General features: G+C 39.2%; 1 protein-coding gene and 1 long non-coding RNA gene across 5 annotated transcripts in view; one reads left to right on the forward strand and one right to left on the reverse strand.

The window, feature by feature from the left end:
- The window catches only part of LOC309622492 (uncharacterized protein), a 639,059-nt gene that overhangs the window by 589,565 nt on the left and 36,936 nt on the right, over positions 1 to 12,558 (reverse strand). The window lies entirely within an intron of this gene.
- The window catches only part of LOC309622591, a 22,348-nt gene continuing 9,790 nt past the window's right edge, over positions 1 to 12,558 (forward strand). The window contains exon 1 of the long non-coding RNA XR_014241008.1: positions 1 to 12,528. This is a non-coding gene — a long non-coding RNA (uncharacterized lncRNA). The remainder of the gene's footprint in view (positions 12,529 to 12,558) is intronic.

The following is a 12,558-nucleotide window of genomic DNA, read 5'->3' on the forward strand; positions in this document are numbered from 1 at the left end:
ATAGCCAAAGCAATATTGAGAAAGAAAAACAGAGCTGGAGGAATCAGGCTCCTTGACTTCAGACTATACTACAAAGCTACAGTAATCAAGACAGTATGGTACTGGCACAAAAACAGAAATATAGATCAATGGAACAGGATAGAAAGCCCAGAGATAAGCCCACGCACATACGGTCTCCTTATTTTTGATAAAGGAGGTAAGAATATACAATAGAGAAAAGACAGCCTCTTCAATAAGTGGTGCTGGGAAAACTGCACAGTTACATATAAAAGAATGAAATTAGAACACTCCCTAACACCATACACAAAAATAAACTCAAAATGGATTAAAGACCTAAATGTAAGGCCAGACACTATAAAACTCTTAGAGGAAAACAGATGCAGAACACTCTATGACATAAATCACGGCAAGATCCTTTTTGACCAACCTCCTAGAGAAATGGAAATAAAAACAAAAATAAACAAACGGGACCTAATGAAACTTAAAAGCTTTTGCACAGCAAAAGAAACCATAAACTAGACGAAAAGACAACCCTCAGAACGGGAGAAAATACTTGCAAATGAATCAACTGAAAAAGGATTAATCTTCAAAATTTATAAGCAGCTCATGCAGCTCAATATTAGAAAAACAAACAATCCAATCCAAAATGGGCAGAAGACCTAAATAGACATTTCTCCAAAGAAGATATACAGATTGCCAACAAACACATGAAAGGATGCTCAACATCACTAATCATTAGAGAAATGTAAATCAAAACTACAAGGAGGTACCACCTCACACGGGTCAGAATGGCCCTCATCAAAAAATCTACAAACAATAAATGTTGGAGAGGGTGTGGAGAAAAGGGAACCCTCTTGCACTGTTGGTGGGAATGTAAATTGATACAGCCACTATGGAGAACAGTATGGAGGTTCCTTAAAAAACTAAAAATAGAACTACCATACGACACAGCAGTCCCACTTCTGGGCATATACCCTGAGAAAACCATAATTCAAAAAGAGTCATGTACCACAGTGTTCACTGCAGCACTATTTACAACAGCTAGGACATGGAAGCAACCTAAGTGTCCACTGACAGATGAATGGATAAAGATGTGGCACATATATACAATGGAATATTACTCAGCCATAAAAAGAAACAAAATTGAGTTATTTGTAGTGAGGTGGATGGACCTAGAGTCTGTCATACAGAGTGAAGTAAGTCAGAAAGAGTAAAACAAATACCGTATGCTAACACATATGTATGGAATCTAAAAAAAATGGTCTGAAAAACCTAGGGGCAGGACAGGAATAAAGACACAGATGTAGAGAGTGGACCTGAGGAGACAGGGAGAGGGAAGGGTAAGCAGAGATGAAGTGAGAGAGTGGCATAGACATATATACACTACCAAATGTAAAATAGCTAGCTAGTGGGAAGCAACTGCATAGCACAGGGAGATTAGCTGGGTGCTTTGTGACTACCTAGAGGGGTGGGATAGGGAGAGTGGGAGCGAGACACAAGAGGGAGGGGATATGGGGATATATGTATATGTATAGCTGATTCTCTGTTATAAAGCAGAAACTAACACACCATTGTAAAAGCAATTATACTCCAATAAAGATGTAAAAAACAAATAAATAAAATAAAATAAATTAAAAAAAATCTTAGGGAGTACTACCCAAGATAAAGGAATAAAACACTAAGAAATAAAACATACCATACCCTAGACCTTAAAATTTGGGAGGGGATAATGGACAATTGTGAAGGGCCAGTCACACATACACGTCCATTATGGTCCCGGGTCGAATATGCGGAAAATATATTGATGTATCTGGAGAACTGGTAACTTCTCTAATGTGTGTAATTTTTGATTTGGTGTTTATTTCCAGGCAGCCCTTCTTAGGAAATCCTTGAAAACCAAAGGGCCTTTGCATTGGTTTCAGGGTCATGGAGGAAGAGAACTGGGAATCTGTGTCATACTCTGGAGGTGTTGGGGGGAAGAACTCCAGAAAATCTGGATGTGCTGGGGAAGCCAGTGGGAAAAAAAAAGAAGAGTGATATTTGTGATCTTCCAGAAGAAATAATAAAGTGGAGGAGAGGAAAGGCAAAGGCTCCTTATTGGTATTTGCTTTATTCTATCTCTACCTTTCTAGGATTCTAGGTTTCATAATGAATAAGAGTATATGAGCAATTAGCCATTAATAATTTCAAGCTGGAATAATACTTGGCTTTTGTATTGCACACATTTGTACATGTCGCTTGCTTGGTCTTCATATCCATCAACCACATTTTATGAGTCAGAAAAATGAGGATTAGAAATACTAGTTTATAGGCCTATTAATTGGGGAAACCAAGACTAGAACCTGAGTTTCTAATTTTCTATTTTGCTATAAATGGAATGAATGTGTTTAGATACAACTCTTTTCCTCTGAGGAGAGAAGAACAGGAATGAGTTCCAAAAGCAAAACTGAGCCTAAAATACTGTAGCCAATGCGTACTTCATTGTGGATATTTTAGTGTGAATAATTATTGGCTGCCTTGTTGAGACCTGCTTTTGCTCATCCATTCCAACAACAAAATCTTTAAAAAATAATGTCGACCTTTATTTTGGTTTTCTTGAAGTGGAGGGTGCAGGTATTTATGTGGTGCTTCACCCTGCAAATGTTCTGTAAGATGCTTTAGATCTTTTCTCTCCCCAATATCCCATGGAGGAGACAGATGTCAAGATCTCTCTCTCTCCTTCCCTCCCTCCCTCCCTCTCTCTCCCCCTCTCCTATACCCCTCCCCTTCTCACTAACCACTCAGCATCATATTGCTCTCCCTTTGGTTTCCTCCTTTAAGACCCTTGCTGCTCATACCCTACCCCTCAGAAAGTCCCACTGTTCCTACATGTGGCCCTCTCTGCCTGCCATGTCTTCAGGAATTATACCCTGATCCACAGCTCCAAGCTCTCTTAGCTCTGGGATCAGCTCCCCAGAATTCTGGTCGATAAAATTCCTCATCCTCATTATATATTTATCACTAAACTTCTTTCCATTTTTTCCTAATTCTCAAACAATCGATTTTAAGGGCAAAGCACATCCTTCTTGGGGGCAGGTGCATGATTCACAATGGTTCTCTTTCCAAAAATGGTTTTTGATTCATGACCATAAAACCAGTCTCTTTCTCTGGAATACAGATGATTGATTCATGATAGGTGATTACTTCAAGGGTAGCTGATCCAAGCTGGTAGAATCAGCTACTCTTTCCCAGAAACTTGAAATTTAAAATCTAGAGACACAGACTGAGATGTGCCAGGGCTGACGTGAGCAGAAGTAAGTGGGAGATGAAGCCGCAAACCAAACTCCTGCCTCTGAGCTCCCAGAGCTTCCCTGCTGCCTCCTCACCCAGGGTCCTGGGGCAGCTCATTCTGGGAGTCAGTAAGACCCCCAGTATTATCCCAGTTAGTCACCTAACTAGAGCCAGTTTTTGCTGCTGGAGGAAGAAACCATTTTCCAAAAGGATCTAGACCAGGAGATGGTTGGTAAGTTGAAGAAGTTCTGCAAGTGGGAAATCATAAAGGTGATGGATACTTCAAACCCTTTATTTTAACTTAAGATATAAACTGTATACATATTTTCCAATTATTTTTAGATCTGCTGATTGGAGTTTTCACTGTTATCCTTGTACAAACCACAGCCAAAATCGATAACTGTGATTTCTAATTTAAACTTCTTCAAAGTAACATGGGGGTTTTAAGCCAATGGTAAAGCAATCTGGGTACGTAATCATTCCAAATTTTACAGATTTTTTCCTGATTCACAATTGTCTTACAATATGTGATTCCTGAGCAATATTGTTTTAATGATTTGCCCTTATCAAGTTTTCCCAAGTATTTGATTTCGTTTCAGCACCCACAACTCTCTTTCTCACTAACTCATCAGGAAACAGATATTAAATTACATAATTATAATACTATAACAGGCATAAACATGTTTGAAAACAAAACAAACACCCCTTACTCTTATTAAGCATTCAGCTCACCAGTAGGAGAAAAAGTGCTCAAGTATGATAGAGAATAACCATCTACACTTGCATTTAGCATTAGTGCATTTTATAGGGGAATAGAGGGCTTCTGTTAACCTAGAGAAGTGGTTAAGTGGAGGTATATGAAATGAGGATCCACTGGACTTAAAACCAAAAGAGGCCTGGCTAATATGACATGCAATACCAGGTCAGAGGAAGAACTTTAAGTAGATGAAAATACTGCATATTTAGCCTTTTTCACAATTTTACATATGTTAATAGTTTGATACTAAAGAGAAAGCGTGGCTTAGTGAAATAAATCAAAAGCTGGCATTTGGGCTTAACACCGACTCTTACCCAAGCTGAACATATCTTAACAGACAAAACAACTACAATTGTCAGTCACCAAACAACTAAATACTTCACCCACGTTATTGAATTCAGGTAGAAAAAAAAGAGAAAATTGAGAGAATTTTAAAATTCTCTGGAAAGATGTGTAGTCCTGATCTTTATAATCAAAGACTTCACTTTCCAACAATAATTATTAACTGCTTATTATGACTGAAAGGGGATTTAATCCGTAAGTGGTCATTAGGAATTATAAAATGAGAATTTTAAAGAAAATTTTAAATATAATATAAAATACATATGTGTATCTGTATATAACTTCAGCCAATATTATTAGACACTGGCTTTTAGTGGTACTATGTTTCTGATTTTCATATCATTAGGTTGTGAACATCTAAAGTTCAAAGGCCATCAATATATATTGATTAATCTTCAAAAGGAAGAATTAATCTGTAATCATGGATAGTGAAACCTACATGGTACTGATGATCCCTAAATCAGAAGGCTACAGGCGTTAGAGGATTAGCATATATTCAGCATATCTATAGGCAATTCAGCCCTGATGAGATCCTTTCAAAGGATGCACTGATACACAGGATACCCAACTACTAACTTAGCTAATGGAATTGCCCCCAAATTTCTTGATTGGACCAGCCCTGCAAAGAATGGCACACTTCCAGAGTCACACCCCAGCTCAGGATCTCTTGTGTTTATTTTCTCAGATAAATTGTTTGTAAACTCACATGACAAGATGGAGTCATCAATGCTGAGTTCCTACTCTGCAAGCCAGCTGACATCAAGGCCAGGCCTGTTGCCACCAAAGGCTGCCAGACTAAGAGTGTGAGGAGGACCAACAGAGACAGATGCTAAAGGAACAGCGGAAAGGGGAGCTAAAGCTGTTGATCACAAGTGGTGGGGATGCTGTGAGCCACCACTGGAGGCAAAGTGGAAAAGCTGTCATTTTCCGGGCAGCGACGGGAGTGCCTGTGGGCAAGATGGGGGTGGCTCGCATGAGAGAAATAATGTCACACGGCCCAAGAGTGAACGTGCAAGCGGGACTGCTGACAGCAAAAGCATTCTCCACCAGCAGCTCCTAGGCCAGGAAGGACTAAGTCATTTACACAGTGCCTGTGGAACTCTCCGCAGGCCTCCATTGATCTTGTGGTCTGCACTCATGCACGTGGCTTGAAATACCTTCAGCTCTGTCCGTAAACACAAGCAAAGATCACTCCCTCTCCCCGTGGTTAGGAAGGACAGTGACAATGCCTGAACAGGCTCTGCAGGCAGGTTCAAGTTGAGGCGACAATAAAGCATTGTCTTTTATATATCCCTCCCCCACCCTCTCAGACATTTTAGGGACTGGAATGTAAAACCTTCATTTTAGAATCGGGATGAAGGTGGGTGCAGTATCTCAATCTGATCAAGTTCCTACACATGTAACACAAATATTTAATGGATATCTCAAATGACACATACACTAATTCTCATCTCATCTCACCAAAGATGTCTCTCTTTGAATCCCAGGGCTTTGAGGGTACTTCTCTCATAATACTTCTATCACTCTATTTTGAAATATAGTAATTTGCTCATCTAATTCATCTATTCAGCAAACATTTCTTGAACACCTATCATGTGCCATCACTGTGCTAGACATTGTCTTGTTAAAGAACAAGACAGAAAAGTTTCCTGCCTTCATGGAGTCACAGCTCAGATGATAGACACTGTAAAAGTTAAACTATTGTGAAAATTACAACACATCTAAGTGTCATGAAGAAATATCAGTTGCCTAGGTTGTAGCCTCTGCTCCCGCCCACCCCCCCCACCCCAGTCTAGACTGAAGTGTCTAGTCTGTGTATGTCCAGCAGCAGTCGGGACTATGGCTGGCACAGAGCAGATGCTTACTAAACAACAATGTATTAAATTTGTCTAATGAGCATCAGAACAATTTTTTATACGATTGTAAGAATAATTGTGAGAACAATTTGATCTGTGATGTTTTAAAAGTAATGTCTTTTCTTTCCCATCAGTACATTTGTTTTTCATTCCTTAAATTTAAAATATTTGAAAGTTTTGGAAAAAAACTAATATTTCTAAGAGACACAGACTATTTTTAATGTGCTAGATTTTTCAGATTTGAGCCGTATTTTTGAAAATCTAGGGCAAACATTTAGTGTAGTTCACTCTATTTGAACCTGATTCAGAGGCCCCACTCTTTTTGATGCTTAGGCTAAAATCCTATCCTGCTTTCCTCATTTTAAGTGAAGTGCTTATGAAACCTGTATGAGTTAAGACTCTCAAGTACACTTTTGAACAGGGTACAGAAAGCCAGAGAGAAAAATTATGCTGCGTGTTGAAAAGCCTGACGCATATAAGATTCCACTGACCTGAAAGGGTGCACGACGCATCTATAAGACTCAGATACTCTTAGCGAAATAGTTTGACTACCCAAGTAAGCAGAGTGTTGTATCCTCGCGCTTTCTGGAGGCTCACCTCTGCTCACTGGTGCTTCCAAGGCTGATAATGAGTTTCCTACAGAGTTGACACCTAGCGCAGTAGTAGACCCCTGAACTCCGCTCCAGCGTTAAAGACAATACTGGTCCGTCCCTATGCAAATATTGCAAAACATTTGGAGAATCATCCATGGACAAATCTGAAAGTATCCATAAGCCCAGTCCCAGAAATCCTGAAGAATAATATATGCCTTTATTATAGGTTTCCTTGATTTGAGACACAGGTTTGAGTACGTATCATTATCTAAAAATCCTCTTCTGATTGTGTGCTTTGAATTTCCTCATTGCTCATGACCAGAGATAGATGATCTCTAGCAAAACTAATGGTCATACAGAGGTGATGGATGGCTTGCTAAAAACATTTAAATCTACGTTTAAATCTGTGATTGCCCCCATTTGCTCTTCATAAAGGGGTGTGATTCAATCTACTGAGGCTTACTTTCTTCTAAGATACTAGGACACAAAAATACATTGTGTCAACCCTCAAGGAGCTTCTGTTTTAGTGAGTAGAAACAAGTATTGCCCAACTAATGCTAATGCAAGGCAGAAGCTAAATACAACAGCAGAAGTATGAATGGAAGACCATGAGGTCACAGGATAAAAAAGGGGGCCCTTTGGAGGCAAAGAGACAAATCCAGCATCAGCAGGCAGTAATGTCCAGTATCTAAACTCTGTAGGCTATGATACCAGAATGAAGAGAAGGGGCTAAAAGCAGAATCAAGAAGATGATGTGCTTTACTGAATACTGCTGGAAGCAGTGAGGAGACGGAGCCAAGGAGGGCAGGGAGCTCTGCTGCCGACACAAGTTCATCCACTGGATGTATCTAACCTTTGTAAGGCAGTATCTGCGGGGATTATTTATTTAGTTTAAGTCTGGGACCTTATCCTTGTGAGAATCCAGATGCTTTGGTACATTTTATCTTCAGAATTTAACAGAATATTCTATCCTTGCCTAGGGTGGCATTTGCTGCTATAAATCATGACATGCTGGGGTTTAGCTGCAGCTGCAAGCTGAAATATGTCTCCTTTAAACTTCTACTCAGTGCTCCCAGTTCTGCCCTCAGGAACTAACAAGAGATTAAGCTGAATCCCTCTTCTGTGTGGCAGCCCTTGAACTGTCATTATGAGGGGTCCCTTTCATTCACTTCTCCGGGTCCTCAGCTCCATGAACTATTCATGTTGATATGGACTCTGCTCCCTATGCTGTCCTGGTCATCTTCCTCTGCACATACTCGAACCTGTGACATCTCTCCTAAAATAGGGAACCCACTCGGGGCCCAAGGTTCCAGAGTGCTGTGACTGGGAAGGGTAGAGAGGGAGGGCTGCCTTCCTCATCCTGTGCACTGTGCTTGTAAAGATGCCCTTGAACGGCTAGCAGTCTTTCTAAGCAGCCCCTCATACTATTGGTGCTCCTGTGTTTCCAATGCACCCACACTTGGAGACATTTATCACATGAACTTTGAAAATCCATCTGTTCCCATGCCAACTCCTTATTTAACCTCAAACTTCACATTCCTTGTTAGAGCAGGAGCAAAATTTCTATCACATCTCATGGGGAAAAGGGGCATTTATTACTGGCAGCCAACATCTATTGAGCTCTCACATATGCCAGATAATATTAATCATTTTAATGAATTACATCCTTTTAAAAAATTAAACTATGCATTTAATCATAAAAATAATATGAACAAATAGCAAGACATCAGACAGTATAAAAGGACATAATATGAAAATTAAATCTTACTCTTCCCTTACCTTATCACACATTTCCACGTTTTGGATATCCCACCAAAATCTTTCTGTGCATATATGGTATATATATTCTAACATAAAATCTAAAATAATGTTAGACGGTTTTAATCTAACTAGTTCTTGGCAATTTTTTAAAATAAATTTATTTATTTTATTTATTTTTCGCTGCTTTGGGTCTTTGTTGCTGTGTGGGCTTTCTCTAATTGCAGCGAGCGGGGGCTACTCTTCATTGCGGTGCGCAGGCTTCTCACTGCGGTGGCTTCTCTTGTTGCAGAGCACGGGCTCTAGGCACACGGGCTTCAGTAGTTGTGGCTCACAGGCTCTAGAGCGCAGGCTCAGTAGTTGTGGCACACGGGCTTTGTTGCTACGAGACATGTGGGATCCTCCTGGACCAGGGCTCGAACCCGTATCCCCTGCATTGGCAGGCGGATTCTTAACGACTGCGCCACCAGGGAAGTCCCCTTGGCAATTATTTTGTAACATCCTATACAGGGCCATCTAAATCTTTCCGACAACTACATGTATTTCATTGTGTGGATGTACCACAATTTGCGTCTCATTTAATTCTAAGAACAATCCTATGCATGGGTCTTATCTTCATCATTAAACATACAGAAAACTGAGGTTTAAAGAAATTATTACCTTGCTCAATGCCACACATTTGAAAAGTAACTCAGTAAGGGTTCAAGTGCCTATATGCCTGACTCCAGTGTTTATCCATGTATAACCCCTCTATAAAAACAATTTTCAAGGGTAGATTTCCCAATATTTCACATATTTTTTAAGTGCACAATGTGTCTTCCTTTACATTTTGCAATTGATACAATAAGATTTAAAAAGTGGCTCAAGCATTTTACTATGGCCAGAATTGTTAAAATAGCTCAGACTGTCCTGATATAGTTCAGCCTCTGGATTCCATGGACATCAGTGATTTGCCAGATCCTAATTGCAGAATGAAAGAATGAAATAATATAGTCCATACGCATGAGCACTGTTCATTTCTATACAATTTAGAATTTTTGTTGTACAGGTGCCTTTTGTTTTTATTTTTATTTTTTTAATTTATTTCCTTTATTTTTTTGGCTGCGTCGGGTTTTAGATGCGTTTTTATTTTTAACAGAAATTGTTATAGCATCCAGAATTATCTCAAGTCATGTATTGAAAATCTGTTTTATTTACTAAGTTTTAATATTTTTATTTACCCTATTTCAGAAAGCCATAGTTGGTCCTATCTCCTGGACTCATATGCCATCATTGTTTCCTGAATAAAGTTGCTAATTGCATGCAGAAAATATTAAAACATGAATATGATTCTGCTAAACATGTCAAGTGTCAACAAAATATTGTAGGTCTGCTGTGCTTCAAACTGAGTCAAAATAGATTGCTTAAGTTTGTTCTTTTCAGTGCCTGTTTGAGAAGGTGAAAAACATACACCTGTTATATTAACACATTCACTGTGCACCAAGGCTGTTCATCTTTACAATAAATAAATTAAGATTTTGGGTCCTCTTGCAATTCTCAGTTCAACCTGACTGACTCTGGCACCTCTCTAATCAAATACATCCACATGATATTGTAAGCTGCATTATAGTACATTAATAGCTTGTAAAGGGAAATTGATGCAGCATGATGGACTGTTTTCCTGAAGCAGTGACAAACTTATCAATGATAGATGCACTAATGGATATGTTGAATTGCAATAAATATAAATGCAGAATAGCAATTGCAGAGCATTAAAAATGTCATCTTGTGAGTTTAGGTATTTATGAGGCTGAGCCAGCTGGAAACATGAGTGGTGCGTTCCTATGAGTCGCTGCAACTCTGAGGTTCCAAGGAAAGTAGAGGCCCTTTCATCAAACAGGTCAGGCTGCTGGCAAATTGTTGTCACAGCTGTGCCATTGTCAATTAGGCCTCCAATGACTCAGCCCTTTGTTTTTTTCCTGCTTGCACATCTCACCCCATCTTTTCTCTGGGGCTTGGGTGCTTCACTCCTGCAAGCTTTCCAACACATTTCCCCTCGGTGACTCTTCTCACATGCTCTGATTCATCTTCCAGGCATTGATCTAAAACTCAGAGAAGTGACATCGGGGAAGCATCTCAGCTACTTCAAAAGGCACTACTATTCCTTCTGGGCTATTTTGGCATGTCAAACCCAACAAGCCAAGCAGAAATGCTCCGTGCTGTTACATATTTGCCTCTGATGTGTCTGGTGCACCTGCCCAGCCTTTCTGAACCCTAAGGTCTCTGTTTGATGTCAGCAAAATCCAGCAGGACAGCAGGGTCCAGGATGCAGTGGAGGACAGAGGCATCTCACATGGTTTTCGTCATGCTCAAGCAAAAACCACAGCATCAGGACCACGTCCCAGACACACAATGTTTTAGGCAGTGAGGGAATGGACCTGGAAGTATGTTTTGGGAGACCCAGTTATTGGTTATGGAAGTTTTTGAAACATGCTGGAGTGGCAGATTAAGAGATAGCAACATTTTTTAGTATGTGCCAATCTCAGTCTCAGGTTTGATAATGGGGTGTGTTATAGTTACCAAAATACACCCTTTTCATTTCTTGGGCTTTCATCTGCGTCCAGTGTTCTCATAAATTGGTGCAGATTTGTTGTCAGCATATTAAATTACTCAGTACTTTTTGGAATCAGTTGTCACAACGTGCTCTTGATGTGCTCTTAGTAGAATATTATCAAACTGAGGTTATTTTAGAAGATTACTAGACTTGTCCAAAAATAAATAAATAAAGATTTGGCAATTATAATTCAGTTTTGTATGAAAATGAGTTAGTTGGCTTGTCACTGATTCTGCTTACCGTCACAAAACCATCATTACTAAACTCTGTATTAAACTTAGTGGTGTTCCTCTGTCATTGTTTTTCAGTAGAAGTAAATAACGTAAGTAACAGAACTAAAGAGAACAGCAATGTGCCACGCATTGTAATAAAAATAATGGCATGATATTTTTAGTCTAAACATATTCCTCATCTAAAAGCCTACACATAACAAATACAAAGTAAAGGAATCTCATAAACCGGACCCTTCAATGTATTCTGGTTGATTGTTTAATCAATTGTGAAATATGTAGAAACCATCTCTGCCTTAAAATCAAACTTCAGTGTAATGCTAAATCTCACCAAAACTTGTATCAAGTATTTTGATTTCTTTCATATCTAAGGCAAACTATCAAGGACATTTCACCCCAAATTAGTAAATGGAAGGAAAATGTCAAAGAAAATTGTGAGAGAGATAACTTTATTGGAATTCCCTCCACTATTATTAGTCCTCAAATTCAGTTAAACAACTTTTTATTAAACGCCAGTTATAACTCAACTTTTTAATCTCTGGTGTTGAAAAAGCTATCCACTGAGTAAATATTTATTGGGTATCTGTTATGTGTCAACCAAGGAATATAAAGGAACAAGCAAGATTCTGCCCTCATGGGGTCTGATATTATGCCAAGGTAAGGGGGAAGATAGAATACACATTTTAATGTAAACAATAAAATATATTAGATATTGATGAGCATAATGCAATGCAAAGAATTAAAATAGGGTGATGCAGGCAGTAATAGGCTGCCTTTCTTAGAATTGTCAGGAAAAGCCTCTCTGAGATTGATATTTAAGTTGAAAATTACAAATGATGACAAGAAGTCAGTCGCATGAACATAAAGGGGGAGCATTTCAAGCAGCAGAATAGTTGATGCAAAGGTCTTGAGACAGAGACAAATTTGGCAAGTTCAAGGATCAGAAAGGCCAATTTGACAGGACCATAGATTCTTTGAGTCAAGACAGTTTTATTCTAATTATGCCATTTTTCTTTAAAGAACTTAGTTCTTTATTCAAGATAAAGAAGTCACTGCCATGGTATGTCTCTCTCTCTCTGTAAACTGCGTGTGTGTGTGTGTGTGTGTGTGTGTGTGTGTGTGTGTGTGTGTGTGTGTGTGTGTGTGTGTGTGTGTGTGT

This window comes from Balaenoptera borealis (genome assembly GCF_965194805.1).
Source record: "Balaenoptera borealis genome assembly, chromosome: 2".
In the NCBI taxonomy this organism is placed as follows: Eukaryota; Metazoa; Chordata; class Mammalia; order Artiodactyla; family Balaenopteridae; genus Balaenoptera; species Balaenoptera borealis.